A 7,074-nucleotide genomic window follows, 5' to 3' on the forward strand; every position below is an offset into this window, starting at 1 on the left:
ATAAGCACTTTCCCTGAATGACTACAGCAAATAGCAGACTTTAAGTCTGAGTCAAGGGAGCTACTCCAATTTGTACTTCCCTCACCTGGTCTTAACTTCTCTCTGTCATTCTGTGGACAAGTTAAAGAATATCCTTTGTAACAGAAGAACATCAGTAATTCAGTCCACACTGTCTAAGATTGCCTGTCTATTTTGGATCTCTGCAGCTGCAATAGAGTGGAAAGAATGTTGACTTTGGAGTCAGTCCAATCAGAGCTAGAGTTGAGACTCCACTACTTCCTAGCCATGTGACCTTATACAAGTGACTTAACCCCTCCAAGGCTCCACTCTTCCCTCAGTAAACTGAAAGTAATAATAGTACCTCCATGATAACATTATTGTGAAGGTTAACGAGATAATGTATAAAAAGTGATATAGGGTGACCAACTCTTATGATTTACCTGGGAATGAGGGTTTTCCTGGAACAAGGGTACTTCAGTGCTAAAGCCAGGGCAGTCCCAGACAAACCCAGATTGTTGGTCACCCTGGATGAATATGAGTAAGATGTTCCCCTTATTCATTTTTATCATTATAATAACCACCATTTCTAGATCAGGAGATTCTCCACGTGCACATCCGGGCTACATCCCTTACCTAATCCACACAACCTGCATCACTTACCATGAAATTCAGGGATTTGGAGCTTTTTGTAAAGTGCTTTATGTGTTTAAACTATTAGCATTACTCTTTTATGTATACTTCCATGTTCTAATAATGACAGGTTCAATGGTAGACTATTCAGAGCCTTCAAAGGAGATTCAACATTTATTGAGTGCCTACTTTGTGAAAGGTACTGTGCTAAGCATCAGGGAAAGAATAATGTACTGGGGGAAATTAAATAATATAGTTAAATTTTTTTTGGCAAATGTTTTAGTGAAGTTGAACATACATATGCGAAAAGGCCCAAACCTTCAGTGGCTACCTCAATGCTGGCTCAATGAGGTGTCAGAAAGTGAAAACATATGTGCGATCAGGACTCAAATCAAGACAGAACATTACCAGCACCCTCAAAGCACCTCTTCCCTAGGACCCCCGCTTCAGCCACTACCCATCACCTTTAAAGAAAAACCCCAACTTTTGTTTTTGTCTTTATTATGTCTTTCTGTGTTGGTTTACCTTGTTGTTCTTTTTCTAAGTTTGTTTTTTCAGTTGATAATTTAATCCATTTATTTTTATTCTTTTATTTTTACTGTTGCATTTAGGGCTATGAATATTCCTCTGGACACTGCTTTAAATGTATCCCATAGATTCTGATGTGTGGTATTTTCATTACCACTATTCTTTGGTAAATCTATAATTTCTGATTTTTTTCTTCTTTTATTCAAGAGTTGTTTAATAGAAAAGTTTTTAAATATTTTAGATGGAAAGCCTTTTTTTGGTATCACTTTAAAATTCTAGTTTTATTCCATGTAGAACCTTGACCTTTAACACCATAGGCTCATTCTGCCTTATTTTTGAACTCTATATAAATGAAATCCTGCCAAATCTTCTTTTAGAGCTCCAAAGCCTTCCTCAGAAAAGACAAAATATATTAACACTATCAAGCTCTTCAGATCTAGAAATCTAGAAGTTACCAAGTTTATACCAGTTAAAGTGAACAGATCATCACTCAAACTAGATGTTTTGGGACATAAAATCCCAACCAAAGAGTGAGGAAATTTTGAAAATGTGTCTAAATTTTCTTCCCAAATGTGTTTTTTCTGTCATTAGCAAGTTGGAGGCAAACAGAAAATGCGAACGTAATGTTATTCCAAAGTGTTTCACTTTCCAACTTCCCAAAGAACATGTTCAGAGTATTTCAAATTAAATATTCTGCTGTTGCCTTTAAAACATGAGGAAATCGTTACCAGAAAACTAGCTTTTTGTACCATCTAGTGGTGTATCCAAATATAGCTGATATGTAACTTTTTTTTTTAAGTTAGTCATCCTTTAAGAGAATCTTTGAGGGCTGAGGTCATTGTAGATAGATTATAGGGACAAGGAAATAGCTCCCTCACTCTTTGCTATTACTATGAACTCTGGTTTGATTCCTCATCTTGCTGAGTAGGATTGATTCAGGTCTGCAATCTGAAGGTCCTAGACCTGCTTTGGTTACAAGGTTAGGGGCAAAGAATAAACTTACATTACTAAAGTGATGAAAATAACATTTTCATCACCTCATTCTCATTTTTTTTTTCTATTTTCAACATTGTTTTAAACTGCCCAGAACTCTCTAACAGAAGTTTTCATTAATTTTTTTTCTTTATTCATGATAGAGTGCATGTGTACATATGTGTGTGAGAGAGAGAGCGAGCGCAAAAGAAAGAGAAAGAGAAAGAGAAAAGAGAGATAAGCACCCTCCACTGGGTCTGGGGGTGCTGCTATCCCTTTCTTCGAGTCCTCCAGCCCACTGGACCTTGGGCACTTGCATCCATACCCAGTGCATTTCAGGCAGACTGGGCCAGGAATTTGAACCATGGTCACCATGTGAGATATACTTCTCATGAGTAGCATATCCACACTGCACCATAGAACTAGCCTTGTTTTCTATTTTAAATTGTGATTAAAAACAACCATATAAGGAACACGTAACAAAACTTATCATCTTAGCCATGTTTAAGTTAGTGTTCAAGAATGTTAAGAATATTCACGTTATTGTGCAACAAAGTTGCAATAGTTCTGTAGAACTTTTTCATCCTGCCCAACTGACAACGGTCAAGGTATGTATCAGTCATAGACATTCTTATATGGGTAGGTGTTTTTACAAAAACACAGTAATTACCATGAAATATGAAGTGCTCTCTCCTTTTTTCTGCCCCCTACCTCAGGAACAAAAGAATGACTCTGAAAAGTGATGCTCCTATCATTTGTTTACTAAATCTCAGAGCTGAGTTCATATTTGCAACCATCCTTGCTCATGAGGGCTAGGAGCAGAAGTTTTGAAACCCTCAAATGCAGGATTCTGTGATCTATAATAATTAAAAGTTAAAAATGTTTTTTAATTGCAGGCTTATATCAAGGGAATTCAAGGCCTGCCAGAGGAAAGTTGGAGAAATCCCAGCAGATAAATGGAGAGAACATTTCCTTCAGAAACAAAAGAGCTGATTTGGAATTCTGGCTCTGCTAAGTTTCCAGCTGTGTGACCTTGGAGGAAATCACTGAACCTCTCATAGCCTCAGTTTTCTTATATGCAAGATAGGAATAGTAACACCTATATGTTGTGAAGATTAAATAGTTATATACTATAATTAGCACATAGTAGATGCTCGTTAAACATGAGTCCTCTCCCTTCTCCTTCCTTCCTTTCTTTTTTTTCTTTTTTTCTTTTTTCTTTTCTTTTTTTTTTTTTTTTTTCAAAATCTTGATATGTGATATGTTGCTCAGTCAGGCTTCAAACTCTCAATCTTCCTACCTCAACCTTACAAACTGCTGGGATTACAGACATGTCTTATTGTGCCCAGCACCTTTTCCCACATTTTGGCAATATGTACACTTCTCCCTGAGCCTCAGTTCTGCATCTGTCAATTATACTGAGTTACTGTGGGGTTTAAACTGTGATAATGTATGTGAGAGTAACTTCAATATATTAAACATTCAATAAATGTTTTTCTTTTTTTAAAAAAAATTATATTTGCCTTTTAATTGCCAGAGGGAGACACACAAAAAGAGAAAGACACCTCAATGGGATATGATCACACCACAATTATTTTTCTTCCATTTCTCCATTCCATCAGGATTTGAGGGCATACATGTACATGCACCAGACATGTTTTCAAGCTATTGTGGCCTAGATTTGAAATGATGCTGGCCATGTTAGATCCGGCTCTCAAGGCATAGCATTGTACCACTGCACTGTGGGACTGGCCTACTCAGTAAATGTTTTCAAAACTATTTTTTTTTGAGAGGAGTTTTAACTAATAAATAAAGAAAATAATCACTGAATACACATATTTTGGGGTTGTCAGAAAAGTCATGAGATATTTTTTTTCTGTCTAAAAATGCATCATGACTTTTCTGACTACCCAATAATATTTCCCAAAGAAGGTTACTAAGATTTTCCTGATAAGCAATGGTTTAACTTAAATCATTTAAATAATGTATCTGTCTGAAAGCAGGAGCCTGACTTAGGTAAAGTCTTGAAACTGTATCTGCCCCCAAGAATGTATGATTCTCTCCCAATCTTAGAAAAGAAACAGGAAAGAAAAAGATAATTAGTCTGGGTTATCACAGAAGCTTCGAGAGAACAAAGTATATTTTGCTGCTTCATAGTTATCATGATCATTCAAAGATAGCCACTGTTCATTTTTCTAAAAGTTTTCTGCATAACATATGTATTGAGGGGTCAGCAGGTGGCATAATGATTAAGGTGCTGGACTCCCATATGGCCGATGGTGGTTCAAGTCCCAGATCTGGTGGCTTGCTTTCTCACTTTCCCTCTCTCCCGCTATCACTCTCTGTCTCTCCCTCTCTGTATCTCTCTAGTAAAAATTTTTTTAAAATAATAATGACAAATAAAATTAAATAAAATAATTCTTTTTTTAAAAAAGATACATATCGAAATCACTTTGTCATGAAGGCAACCAGACATGTTAAAAAGTCAAACAACAGAGAAGGATATAATGTGAAAAGTAGTATTTCTCTGAGCAACACCACTAGCGCATGCACACACACACACACACACGCACACCAGTGGGAGATGCGATTATGAAAGAAAAATCAAACAGGTGTAACGTTGCTGTCTTGAAGATGGAGACAGGAGGCAATGAGATAAAGAATGCAGACAGCCTCCAGAAGCCCAAAAGGGTAAGGAAACCAACTCTTATCTAGAGCCTTGAGAAGGAATGCAGCCTCGCAGACACCTTGATTTTAGCCTAGTGAGACTCATGTAGGAAGACATCAACTCTCCAGAATTGTAAGGTAATAAATGATGTTGTGGTCGGCTGTGAATGCAGCAGTAAGAAACTGATACACCCAATTACACATGAGATGAAATTATTGCAGGGGTTGGGAGAGGTGTTCCTTATCCTCAGAGATACTGATTCAGTAGTCCAGGGAAGGGCTGAGGGGTATTTATTTGAGCTCTCCAGGTGATACCGGTGCATCTAATTGGGACCTGGGGAAGGAACCCTGATACAGAGTATACAAGTATGCAGAAGTCACCGCCTCCTAGTCACTTGCTGGCCTAGAAGATGGTCTAGGTAGGTGATGGAAGATGTGGCTGGGGCTGCCCTGGGGCACCAAACTGCCACCAACCTTAACTATATCTCCTAAGTGGTAATGTCATTTAATCTCATCAATATGACCCTAATCTATTTTCAGCTTGACTATCAATTGCTTATCAACACAAATGTTCCGCTCTAGCCAGAGTAATCTATTCACTGTATATTCAATGGGTCTTGGAATTTTTCTCTCTGTATTTGCTCTTAAAATTCTGCTATAGGGCCAGCTGGTGGTGAGATGGTTAAGGTTACTGGATCTCACATGGCTAGCTGAGTCCCAGACTGGTAGTTTGAAAAACACAATGGGAACATGTATGTACATGCTCTAAATCTCAAGGGAAGAATGAAGACGAAGGAATTGCAACATGATCATGCCCCCTGAGGGATTTTCTCTCTCTCTTCTCTTTCTCTCTCTCTCATGAGTACACATGCCCTATAGTAAAAATTTAAAAGAATTCTGCTTTATGCTTGTATTAGCTGGGTCCTCTAGGAAATAACTGCCGAGAAGAAATTAGAAGTGTTAGAGTTTAATGGGAGGCTGGTAAGTAACACCCGTGAAAGAGGAAAGGGAGAGAAAGCAGAATCAAGCAGGGAAAGACTCAGACCATGGTGCAGAGCTGACAAAGTTTCAGTCAACTCAGCCAGAGCTCTGCAGCACATATTTCCCATTAGAGGAGTCCCACATTGGGCAAAAATCGTCAGGCCCTAGGTCCCGTAACATTTAATCATTAGTTGGGGGATCCACACAAAGAGCATGGCTGAAGTGAATCCTAAGGAGAATGCCAATATTTGAAAGTTGGGAACATGAGAAACTCACATAGGAGGGCCTGGCAGGTGCTGTGGTGCTGGACTCCCACATGGCTGACCACAGTTCGAGTCTCGGGCCTGGTGGCTTGCTCTCCCACTTTACTTCTCTCCATCCCTCATCAAATTTAAAAATGATAATGTTATAGCTCAGTTTGTTTAATCATCACTAATTTATAAAAAATAACAGCAATATGCTATTTGAAAATTATATACATTAAAAGAATGGAAATGGACCAATGTGTGAATACTTCACATTTTGAAATACAAATGCTTTACAAAGTTATTTCTAATGAATTATATTGGAAGCTAGGGAAATAGTTAAAGAAAGCTTACATTTATTGTTAATATGAGAGAAACGGAACTATTATATCTGGGCGGCATTTATTTATGGAAGAGTGGTTTTATTTCCAGTGTGATACATGATGTTGATTTCTAGATGGAGAAGTACTTAAATACAAGTCTCAATTGTATCTTCAACATTCTTATTTGGGATTTTTAAAAGTCTTTGCTACTTTAAAAAGAAAATTGCATTTTTTTTCCTTTTTGGAGACAGGCATTATTCAAGTATGTGAGATTTTCTAGCCCATTTGAAGCAATTTCAATTCCTCGGATTGTAAAGGTCAGGAATGGGTGAATGTCTGTGACGGGGGAGGAGAGGGAGATGGAGGGCCAAGATAACTGGTGAGTCAGAGGCAATCAGACCACTTGTGAGATTACAAGAACTGTAGAGAAGAAGACAGTGAATGAGCTTTGTGGGTTCTATCCCTATTGGACCCCACTTTATGCAGTCTCAAGACCTTGATCAATTAGTGGAAAAATTCCACTTCCTTACCCTCCAGCCAGCTAACATCTCGTTAGATTGTCAACTACAGAGTAGATAAAGCCACATAGATACCATGGATACTGCACAGGGGCCAAATATTCCACCTTTGTGTGTAAAAAGTAGAAAACATTGTATGTATGTTGGGGTACCATATTTTTCTTTCTGTCTTTCTCTTTCTTTTTTTTTTTTTTTTTTTTTTTTTTCATT

The sequence above is a fragment of the Tupaia chinensis genome, unplaced genomic scaffold (genome assembly GCF_000334495.1).
Source record: "Tupaia chinensis unplaced genomic scaffold, TupChi_1.0 Scaffold000706_1, whole genome shotgun sequence".
NCBI lineage: Eukaryota > Metazoa > Chordata > Mammalia > Scandentia > Tupaiidae > Tupaia > Tupaia belangeri.